Here is a 12,123-nt window from a genome sequence, read left to right as displayed (position 1 = left end):
TATGTGGAGGACTGAGCAGAGCTTTTTGCACCACGAGAGGGCACCAGAGCTCCAGCTTAGATGATCCAGCGCTTTGTTGTTCTTTTGTGAGGAAATCTCATGAAATGACATTTAGTTTTAGGAAAAAACTTTCACTTTAACAATTAGTTTAACCACTAGTTTTTTTTTTCAGTGCAGAAGTCACTTCTTGGCTTTGACTCCAACCTTTCGGTGCTCGTTTTATGCAACACCTATTTATACAGCTGACTAAATATTTACCCTGTTCAAGCAGCTTGCTCAAGGGCACATAGTGATATCCCAACTTGGTTTTGAATCTACAAAGTGTAAAAAAGAAACCTTTGAGGTTGGACTCCTCACACTTGAAGTTTGAAGCGTTTTGCTGGTCGGTACGAGGCTTTGAGCGCCTGTGTTCACACCAAATACAAATTTTCCAGAAAAGGGTGCAAGTAGGAGTGTTACTAGATCTAGGAAAGGAGGTAATACCAGTCTGATTGACAGGAAATGCATTTCCAGGTAGAAAGTTTCCAGTATAAACTGGAACATTTTGAAGAGCTATTTTAAGAAGGCAAACGATTGTGTTTTAAACTGTCCTAAAGAAAGAAACCAAGTAAAACAGGTACGTGACGGAAATGAGGTTAACGTTTCTAGACTGAAAGATCAGTGCAGCTTGTCTTGAAAGCAGAAAATGCATAAGGGATACCCATAATAGTAAAAACCAAATCCATTCCTATGAAATGGTTTTTATAATTACTTCTATCCATCTTCTAAACCCGGCCAATCCCTTTTGGGGTCATGGGGTTGCTGGAGCCTATCCCAGCTGCTGTCATGTAATGAAGGGTAATGATAATCATTATATATAACAAATCCTATGTGACTTTTGTGTGTACTGTCTGCATTACTGCAAAAATATCCATGATTATGAGTAATGACACTGTCAAGAAGATGGCCTCATCTTCTTATATTTGTGTTAAATTTTCTTTATTTTCTATGGAAGCCAAGAAAGGCCTGTTTTGCTTTTTTTTCCCCCATTTTCTCCTGATACCGACATATACTATCGTGCTATCACGAAAAAACTTTTTTTTCCCTCTTGATGACAGACCAAGTCTGAAGTGACACGCAGTCCTTTCAGCCTGTACCTCTCAAGCATTGATCTGTAACCATGGAGACGGCCTTGAGGGCTGGCCTCCTGCTGCCTTATCTGCTGTTGATTACCTGGATCAGGTGTGTTTAACCAATAGGGAGCTTTAAAGGCAAGTTGGTTGTAAATTCAGTTGGACACCGGCCCTCGAGGCCTGGATTCTGACACCCAGACCATAATTAAAGCAATCAATTTGAAATTGATCGGTTCTTCTTGTGTTCAACATTTTCCCTGACAAACTGTTTTTTTTTTTGCTGTGGACTACAGAAAAGTGAAAAAAGTATAGTCTCTGTTATGTTGTTATCACAAAATAACAAATTTTGTTTTCTCGTGATAACATGGTAGTAGATAAGATGTTGTTATCACAAGAAAACAGGCAAAGAAAGCAAGGTAGGCCGTAAAACAATTGATTAAAAATCAACGTATTACTCAATTTCTAAAATGGGTTTGAGATATCTGTGTTTTGTAATTTTTTTATTGTATTATTCTATAATTAATGCTTGCAAAAAATCAATAAATAAATCAAATCAAAGTTGGGTACACACTTCCACTCTGTTGCAGGGCCACAGACACACACACTCAGATTCCAACAACAAACGTGTTTTTTGACTGTGGGACGAAGCCGGAGCGCTTGGAGAAAACCTACACATGCACAAAGAAAACAAACAAAGTCTACACAGAAAAGACCTAACCAGGAATTGAACCAGGACCATTTCAGAGTGAGGGGGGAATGCTAACGGCTAAACATCGATAACACAAGTGCAAAAATCCAAAGATTTCTCTTGAATTTTCTATAGAAAAAGTAATAAACTGCAGAAAACAAATACTAGAAACAAGTGAAAAATTCATAAAATGTGATAAATTCACTCCCCCCTGACCTCCGCAACACTGACACAATCCCACATTTCAAATCAAAGCTAAAAACTCATCTTTTCCAAATGGCCTATTCACTTTAACATTAACCTTTTCACGTTTTTATATTTTTTATTTAATTTTGTATTTATTTAAATTGTTGTTGTTGTTTTAAGTGTTTATTGTATTTTATACTGTATACATGCTGTGCGGCGACCTTGAGTGCCCAGAAAGGCGCCTTATAAATAAAATGTATTATTATTATTATTATTATTATAAGCAATTTTTTTTCCAATGGTGTAAGAAAATGGTCTTACCAACAAATCTTATTTTGAGTAAAAAATTCTGCTCACTAAAAAAATAACATTTTTTTCTTGAAACAAGGCACTTGTTACTTAGTTTTCACATTTTGGAAAGCATTTTCAGAAAATGCAAAAACTTTTTCTGTTGTGGTGTTTACATTAGACACACCATAGAGGAGGGGATTCAAAGTGATTTGACCTTCAGGGGTCATTTATGACCCAGGTTCTCTCATAAATCCATTTTCTACGCATGTCAGGATCTAGGGCATTTTTGGCCTTCATGGTTTGCCATCCATGCTCAACCTCCTGACTCCACTCATTCGGGGCAGCTGATTTATTTAAGCTCCATTCCTTCATCTACAGTCTGCCAGTAAGTTGTGTTCTCTGCCCTTGAGCAAGCATTGGAATGCCTTTGCATATGAACAATCTGCTCAGAAACAAGATTTTTATTCAAACAAAAGCAGTGATTTTATTCACAATTGTGCACTAAAACAGGTGACACATCGTGATATTTCATTTAAAGCAGTGAAACTTTTGAATGCATTACACACCAAAAGCAAATGTGCTCAACATGTCAGACTGCCTTGCAGATTAATGCAAAGATGCATCCATATGGAACAAATTCAACTGTGAAGATCAACAGTATTAATCAAAATTGCTGCATGAAATCATGGCTGTTTTTAATAATAAAAAAAAACCTAAAATGCATATATTGACACATTTGCACAGGAACAAACTGAAAGAGATTCCTTTTTGTGTGTGCGCATACTTTTTGATTGCAACACGACGCCAGAACAGGAAGCATGCTGACTGACCACACACTGAACCTGAGCAGCAGCTTTTTCCTTCAATGAGCCTCATTAATTCCACCTGTTTTTTCTTTGATTGAACTTTTCAGAACCTCCCATCAATGATTTGTTGTGCATTTTTGTTTGCTCAATGCAATGAAAGCAAAGGCACCTTTTAATGAGGCAAATTCATTCAGGTCAAAACTCCAGACTGCTGAGGGGTCCACAGCGTTGCAACAAGGTGAGGTTTTCTTGACTTTAGGTAGTACAAGCTGTCACCCACCCATCAACATGTTGCCTGTGGTTTTTGGCAGACCGATTGGGTTTGATTTGGCCGGTGGCGGTGGCTCATGTCTGCAGTTACAAAGCACCCTGGCACCCTGAGGAAAACCCTCATATGGGCAATTAATGGGCCACACGGATGGAAACCCTGAAACTCTAAACGTGCCTTTATTATATTTGGAGTTCAAATGCAATAAATATCAACAGTGTGACGATTTATCCATTGACAAGTGTGTAATAAACGTCTGTTTTACATTTTGGTGGTGAGTTTTAAAGGTTTAATTCACCCAATTTACAAGAGTTTTCAGACTTGTCTTTGGTGAGACGACTTTAGAATTACAGCTGCAGTTAAAATAAGAAGAGCAAAATAAAATGTGGTGTATGAATACAAAATAAATGCTTCCATGGAAATCAGGAGCAAAATAAAAAGGCATTTAAAAAAAGAAGGAGCAAATTCCTGGAATTTGTTAAATTGCTTCCTTACGGAGAAATGATCCTTTGCTTTTATAAATTTGGAGTTTTCGTTGATGATTTTGAGGAAGATTTAAGTTGGGAATGATGAACAAACTATCCCTACAGAAAGAACAGAAGTACAGAAAGAAACACAAAAGTTACTTATTTGAGTTAGAGCAAGTAATTCTCACATTTAATCATCTGCATGGCAAAGTCACCTCATACATTTCTGTCACATTTTTCATTTTCTTCACTCAACTGAGAGCAAATTCTTTATGTTGTTACAGCTTTGCACCAAACACTGCCACTTATTATTGGTGCACTCAAAGGGTTTGAGGTTTACACACAAATGGCTGTTGTGCAGTTCATTGTGGCATCCGCTGCCCCATCAACTGCCAGACCACCGACCAACAGCAGCAGCTTATCTGCCGCGCTCCAGCGCCTGCAGTCAGTCAGTCAGGGTTGATTTTGTGTGCTCACATTGTTTATTTTATTCCTTGTTAAAATGTGGTACTCCGGCTTTCTCTCTCTGGGGCTCGGTGGCTACTGTGGTGGGGCGATAGGGGAATGCGGCTGCCCCCTTGGGCGGCCCACAAAAAGCTGCCTCCATCTCTCTCCCCTGCTTGCCACTCTCTCCATCTGGATCCTGCAGTCACACCCTGTGGCAGAGCTGCGGTTAGTTGCAGCTGTCGACTGGTAAAGAGGCACACTGAGGGTTTTAGGATTAAACAAAAGCTGCTGTACATGACAGCGCCGCTAGAGGGCAGTCAACCACAGAAATACAGAATAGGGAAAAGTTATTTATTTTTTTTAGTTTTTTTTTCATCTTCTGTACATGGTCAGCACTTTTTTGCAGGAAGCATTTGGTGTGTGAACCTGAGAGTGGGGGGATGAAGGGAAATGTGGGCTTTAAACTGAGTACTTTCCAGAGAAGGAGGGGGTTTTGAGCTGTTGAAAGACGACTCATGATGTCAGGCTTTATGCCTCAAGGTGTCTCGAGTCGGCTGTTTAAAGTCATTATAGGACTACAATGGCGGCCTGTTTTATTTGTCTTGACTGTTGGACACATGGTCATTGTTGTGGAAGCAGACACACCCCAATCCCAGCTCATCATTAGATTCATTTACCTCACAGTTTATGCCGCGCTGTGGCCTTGAAGCCAGAGGTGTTTGTTTGGTATGTGGCCAATTACTACTTTGTCTTTGAGGTTGTGTGTCTTTGTGATGCACCTTGTCTTTGTTATCCTGTTTTTAAAGGAATCAGGAAATGTTTCCTGCATGTCGTGGTATTTTCAGGTGTGTGTGTGTGGATGTTACCGACTTCCAGTGTGTGCCTTTTGCCAAAGTGAACTAGCAGGTTTCTTTTTAGTGCGCTGCAGCACATCAAAGGGAGAAGAGTTTTTTTTTTTTTTTTAAAGTTAAGGCTTTGCCATCTGTCTTCAGCTCTTTGGTTTTCTTTTCATGCCAACCACAGAGGCTGGGCCTGTTAAAAAGAAACTCCCCAGCATGCTCCGCCCTACCCTGTCGCCATGGCAAAATGACTATTGACTTCTCATGTGCTCCATACTGACTGTTTTCCTTTTGTCTGCTGTGCAAACCAAGATGTTAAACATTAAAATGCTGAGCGGAGAAGCTCCGAGCAAAAACGGCAGTCATTGTTAATGATTCTATCTGATCTTTGGCCCCATTTTCTTCAGATTTAAGCCAGATCTTTTTGTACTTGCCTGCAGGCATATAGGATGCTGAGACATGTAGCTTTAACACTGAAGGAGGAGAGCAGGAGGATGAAGATGGAGTCATATTGATTGCCCTTAGCTGCTCTTTCATAGCCTGTGTTCATGGCTTGTGTTGGCTGAGCCCTCTAGTCTAATGGCTTTTAGACCTCCATTAGGTTGTGTGGTTTAAGTAAGTAACAAAAGGCTCTGTCAGAATGCTTTAAGCATTAAAAAGGCCGTCAGTGTTGGTTGTCCACTCTACCAGCTCATCAGGAGCGCTGGAGTTGAGGCTGGTTTACTGTCGGCCTCTCCAGTGTAGCTCCTGCTGAACCCTAAGCCCGTGTTGCTTTTAGACTTTTGGGAATTTGTTCAATTGAGCGGTGAAATCCACAGCTCACTCACACCGTAAAACCCACGGTGTCCTGGGCTTGTGCACTGTAAAAGTCTTTCCTTGCACTGACAACATGTGAAGAAGTGCCAGCAGCTTTAAACATTTGCACGGTTCACTTAATGAGGAGAGAACTGTGGCGCGGTGGTAGGAAAGAAGCTCAGAGGGACTGGAGTTAAATGTGGTGTTTGGTGGCAACTGAGGAGGAGGTCTAAGCTGGCATTAAAAGGCACATTTGGTCTAGTTTTCACCTTTTTCAGGCTTTTTTTTATTAGGAATATTCCATTCTGAGAGGAAAGTGCTGCTGTGTATTATTAGATTTCGTTTGAAGCACACTCTGACATGATGATCTTTGCAAATGTAAATGCAGTTTGTTTCTTTTTCCACCTTTTTAGGGTGCATGCATCAACACTGAGCCACCAAAGCCCCTAAAAACGGTCATTTTCCTGGATTTTTCCGTTCCTGTCTGTGCACTCCTGAAAATCCTCAAAGTCCAAGCCTTTAATCAGTTACCTTAATTTTCCACTGCGTTGACTGTCGCTTGCCGGGAAAGTTGCACCTTTGTGTGTGTGAGCCCTTGTGCCATTTTTGGACTAGTCCCTATGTTCTCTCTGCATCAGTGCTCCAGCTACGGAAGCCTCCAGGGTCCATTGCCTCTGCAGCTGCACCTCCAACCCTCCAACTCCTGCTTTGGTTGGAAGCGTGTCTGTTGCTTTTTCCAGCCATCATAAAGAAGACAACTCCCCCACTGTCTCCCCTTTCTATATTAACACACTGTGTTTGGCCTTGGAACTCACCATTGCAGGCCCTCCCCACGTTACTGCTGGTTACAGTAAAAAAAAAAAATCAACACCTCCTGTCATGCAGACTGGGGCTTTTCAACGTGCAGATTCAGTTTTGTGAACAAGCACTTGATCTGCTCACTCTCTGAGGGTGCGAAGGAGTGCATCTTACTGATAAGCTGGCAACTGAAGACTCAAATTGTGGTTGACATCTTGAAATCTTCTGGTCTTAATCTCACTTTACAGAGATCTGTAAACTGATTTAAGCTGTATTACCAGAAGTGCTATCATGTTCTAAACTTGTAAAGCTTCTCTATATTTTCAAATGTCAAAAAAAAAAAAGGTTACTCATACTCGTTAAAAATAGTTTCACTGATCATTATTTTTTTTTTTTGCCCCACTGACTTATCCATGTATATTTTAAATGATAATAATAATGGATTGGATTTATCTGCGCTTTTCCAGACGTAGAATATAGGCGCTTACAATGTGTCCATTATTCATTCACTCTTCAATCATACTTGGTGATGGGAGAGGCGTGGCTGCCAGTTTTAAAGCCAACGGTCGCTCTGACCATCACTGGGATCATTCATGCACGTTCATGATGGTAGGCAGTAGTGTTGAGGGTCTTGCTGTCCTGAGGGCCCTCACTGGGAGGTGTTAACTGCTCACCAATTCAATTGCTTGTTCAATCGAACCCTGGTTTCCTGCATGTCAGTCCTTCACCTTACCAACCGAGCTACCCAGCCGCTCATTTTAATTTGCTCAAAATTTCTCAAGGAGCTCCTGCAGCACAATCTATAATCACCGTTTTTTTCCCTGTTTCTTGAAAGATTTTTTTTTTTTTTTTTATGATCGTTCTTATTTAAAGATCAAAGTTTCACTGTAGATGTGGACTGGAGCATCACTCCAACACTTTGGTTTTGTGTTCCTGGTTGCATGAACCAGTTTCAGTTGAGCTTCTTCTCTGTTGCACGGGTGGCCTCATTTACTGCAGAGCGCTTTGGTGTCTTTGGTATAGAGAGAACTGTATGGTTGAATGCAAAGCTCAGAGGTTCTACAGCTGCAAAATGAGCACAAATCATTGGTGTTGCAAACGTGCTCAATGCACTTTGCTTGCTCTGATTGTTTTTGTTGCTTTTTTTAATTATTTTTTTTTTACACATTTTTACTTCAGATTGAATCAAACTCTAAATCCACTCTAAATTAAATTTCCCAAAGTCATTGTATGTTTGTAATTTGTTAAACAAGACACTTTGAGTCCATTTCAGAAGTCCTCTGTTAAACCTGATAAGATGTGTGCTTTTTTCCCACTCATGCACTATAAAATTTAGAATTGTCATCTGATGTGCAGAAACTATTGGCAATTTAGATCTGATTTGTTTGACAAACATGAAAGCTAATCTGGCGTGGTATGGAGAAAAAACACACACACTAGTTTTCTATAAAGAACCTGATAAAAATCGTGATTTAGTGTTCTTAACATGTACTTGTAGCATGTTTCTCATAATGGAGACAATGTATGAAGAAAATTGAGTTTGAAACTGCATTTCTGAATGTTTCTTTATTCAAATTATTCAAATCAGGAACAGATTAAAAAATTTCCCATTGGAAAAAGCTTGTAGCTGTGATGTGGAAGCTACAATCTATTCTGATGCATCCACTTGTAGACAACCAGATACATGGAAAAGGGGCAGCCGTGGTGCAGCGGTAAGGCAGTCGATCCATGATCATAAGATTGCAGGTTCGATTCCCGCCTTGCACGCCCATGTGTCAAAGTGTCCTTGGGCAAGACACTGAACCCCACCTTGCCTCTGGTGGGAGGCTGGCACCAGTGTTTGGCAGCGGAGCCGCCACCAGTGTGTGAATGTGTGTGTGCATGGGTGAATGGGACTGTGACTGTAAAGCGCTTTGGGCCTTCGTAAGAAGGTAGAAAGCGCTATATAAGTATACGCCATTTACCATGGACGCCTTTGTTTTCCTCGTCTGAGCTGGTATCTGCCTCAAAACTGTACGGCTGGTTGGCTCCAATATTGCTCGCCATTTTGTTGCACGACTAATGTTGGGTTGGGATTGTGCAAGACTGTGAGCTAGTGGGAGAAGGCGTAAACAAATTGGATGATGGGAAATCGAGGCAGGCCAACTCTGATGCTAATAGTCCCGCTCACCACATTGAAGAATTTCTAATGAACTCCTGCCCCTCTGCCGATTTCCTAGGAAACGTCAAGTTTTTGAATTTTTGCCTAAAAATGGCGTACCGTAATCATAAAAGACCATTAGGAATGCTTTGAAAATAGATCTAAAGATGATCAGAGTGTGATTTTTCATTTATTTTAAACAGGGCTTGACTTGCCTGTAGGTTAAATCTGGTGCTAGTCAGACAAACTGGGTTGCACTCAGACTATCCTGCTGCCCAAAGAACCAACTGTGCAATATCACACAGCATTCAACATCTATTTACTGAGTGGGAAAGAAGCCACAACCACAGAGATACACAGAACTTTAATTCTGAGGGTGTGCAAACAACAAAAAAATAAAAGCTTTTGTGCTTCTGTCTGTGGAGTCAAACTGTTAGAAATAAACAATCATAAATAAAATACAACACCAATACTTTTTACATATGATTAAAATCTGTGGAGCTCTTTAATTCTTTCAAAATAAAATTACTGTATTGAAATTGTTTTTCTTTTTTTTCTTTCTTATAAATACAATCAGGACTGCTGGTTATGAAACCCAAATAAAGATATGAGTTGTGAATGGGTGGTAATAAATAAGTTCTTACTTCCTCTGTCTCCTTTTCGATCAGGCTTTTGAAGCTTTGTGGTAAACGCTTACTGGCACTAATTCAAAAAAAAAAAAAAGTTAAGTAACTCGTTTTTTTTTTTAACTAAAAAAAATTACTTAACTGAAATAAAAAAAATTAAACAAATGAGCAAAATACAAAGCAGTTAGAAAGCACAGACATAATGTTGTTAAGTATAAATCAAGCATGAAGTGCAATTGTGTCACGAATCTGGAGAGAATTCAGTGCCTTATTATACTCAGTGTTTTCCTGATTTGGGATTAGAAGGCATTTTCCAGAATTCCCTTTTTGTTATCTGCTCTGCAGGTTTACCAGTGAGGCAGTGACATGCTAAAGTTGCTCCTTGATGCACGGATGCTCTCTGGTCTTCCAAGTGAAAAAACACCAGGAGGTCTTAACAAAAAGCTAGCTCCGGATCAGTAGGGTCTTGCTCGCCTCCCAGATGCGGCGTTTTTATTTTCTTTCTGATTACTCACTCCTGCATACACAGCACTGCACTCCCACTGCTTATGCGGGGGGATTTCTGCAAGAAACTTGTTTTAATTTGGATTGGCTCTGTGATGATGCCCCAAGGACGCAAAGAATTCATGAATTAAAAGAAAAGATGTTGAGCACTGTTTGGATGTGTTCACAATTCAGATATCATCATGGATCTGCAGATTTGTAACCATTGGCCAACTCGTGTGTCAGTTTTTGTTGTTGTGCAGATTTATGATGCTGGGCATTAATGACCTTCCAAGATCTGCTCATAAACAGCCTTTAAATAGCCAACTAGCTGCGCTGGTCAAACAGTATTACCACCCAGGCGTGTGGCTGGGCTCCTGTTGCTTTTGCCCTCAATGGTTCCTGCCACTGGCTGTCGCCCCCACTCCCCACACAGCCAGCCCGGAGGTAGGAAATCAAACCAATTACGGTTGCATTTAAAGAAAATTGAAGCGGGGCCGGAAAAGTGGGGCATTTCCAAAAACCACAAAATGCAAACTTCAAGGCCCCTCTTTGGCAAAACCTGAGTGGTTTTAAGCTGAGAAGAATCTTGAGAAGCCACGAAGAAATGTATTGTTTTATGCTTTACTGCATGAGATTTTTATCTTAATCAAACATTTTGACCAAGACGTTTACCCTGCCAGCCACATGCGGGCTAAAAAAGTCTTCACAAGGTCTTTCTGGGTCAGTCTCAGAGAGACGGATGGGGTTCGCTCAGTGGCAGATCTGCTTGATGGATCACGTTTAAGGACTGACTGTGTTTAGTTTCAGATCTGCTGTGCCTTGCTTCAGCTTCTCCTGCCAGAAAACTGGCACCACATAGCGCGGATCAATCTGCCAACATGTGCCAGAGCTCAAATCCTCCTTGGCCTACTTTGCTGCTGCCGAGGTATTGCAGAATTTTGCATTTTAAGCACAAACACCTGTAGAGTTCAGGAATTCAGCATGTGGCCCAGTGTGTTGCCATCTTCAAAGCCAAGAGGCTTGTCAGGGATCAGTTGCGTAATTGTCAAGAACCTATCTTGCGTATTCTCGCATCTTTCTTCCCCCGTCTGGCTTTCTCTGATCCTCCGTCTCACTGTCATCTCTCAGGAAACCCCCCTCATTTCCAAGCCTCAATTGTAAATGCTTCATTTTCCATCGCTCCACAGTCCCTCTTTGTTCCATGGCCCATTTGGCTGTTATATCTCAGCAATTATTCCCAAATCTGAACTCTCTCTAACAGATTTCTCGGGACACTTGAAAGACATTGCTCCTCATTCATCTCCCTGCCTGCAGGGCAAAAAGGAAAGCAGCAAAAATCAAGGTGTCTGTGGACCAACACGTCTCCTTGTTACACCATTAATAACGACTTCTCGTGCTAGATTTGAGGCGCGCACACACACAAAAAGAAAGTCCAGACCAACGTTCACACAGCTTCTCAAAGGCATGAAGAATAAGTAAGATGATCTGCAGTTAAAGATGAATACAAACCAACGTGTGGGAGGTGTCCCCTGAGGAGGCTTTTAGTGGAACCATGGGAACTGGTGGGTAGAGGCCTATGGGGCACCCTTGGACAGACACAGGGGTGTGGGACACCACCCCACACGGCACACTGAACCTCACTGCAATAGTAATCATGGGTCACTTGCCAGGAGGAGCCATGGAGATTGCGAACAACAACATGAACACTTAAACAGCAAAGGTTTCATAAAATAGAAGACCCATCAGGGTTTCAGAGTGACACTTGAGAAGAAGTCGATTCACTTTAAAGCTTTGATGCTTCCTCTTGTTTTCTCTCCATCTAATTGCTCCCATATGGAGACAGGATAAAAGTCACATTCACTCCCAAAATCACACGGATTTTCAGTTCAGGTCAATCACCAAACTGTTGTCTGATTCACTGCTTCCACAGAAGACAGTGGGAAAAGGAAAAGAAAAAGGCAAACTGTGCTGCTTTTAATGACCATCCACATTCCCACGTGATCCAAAACGGACCTCAGCAATCATCCTCGCTTAAACTCGCTGCTCGGATGAAAAAAAACAAGGGAGATAGGAAAGATAGAAAGTGCGTATGTGAACCGTCAATTTAGCCAGTTCCCCTACTCGGTCCACAGGGATCCCCGTTTCCCCTTCTCGCCCCCACTTCTCCACCCAAG

This window comes from Oryzias latipes, chromosome 22 (assembly GCF_053564925.1).
Source record: "Oryzias latipes strain Hd-rR chromosome 22, Olatipes_Hd-rR_3.1".
Classification (NCBI taxonomy): domain Eukaryota; kingdom Metazoa; phylum Chordata; class Actinopteri; order Beloniformes; family Adrianichthyidae; genus Oryzias; species Oryzias latipes.
The sequence above is the reverse complement of the archived record's forward strand: the minus strand, read 5'-3'. Positions refer to the sequence as shown.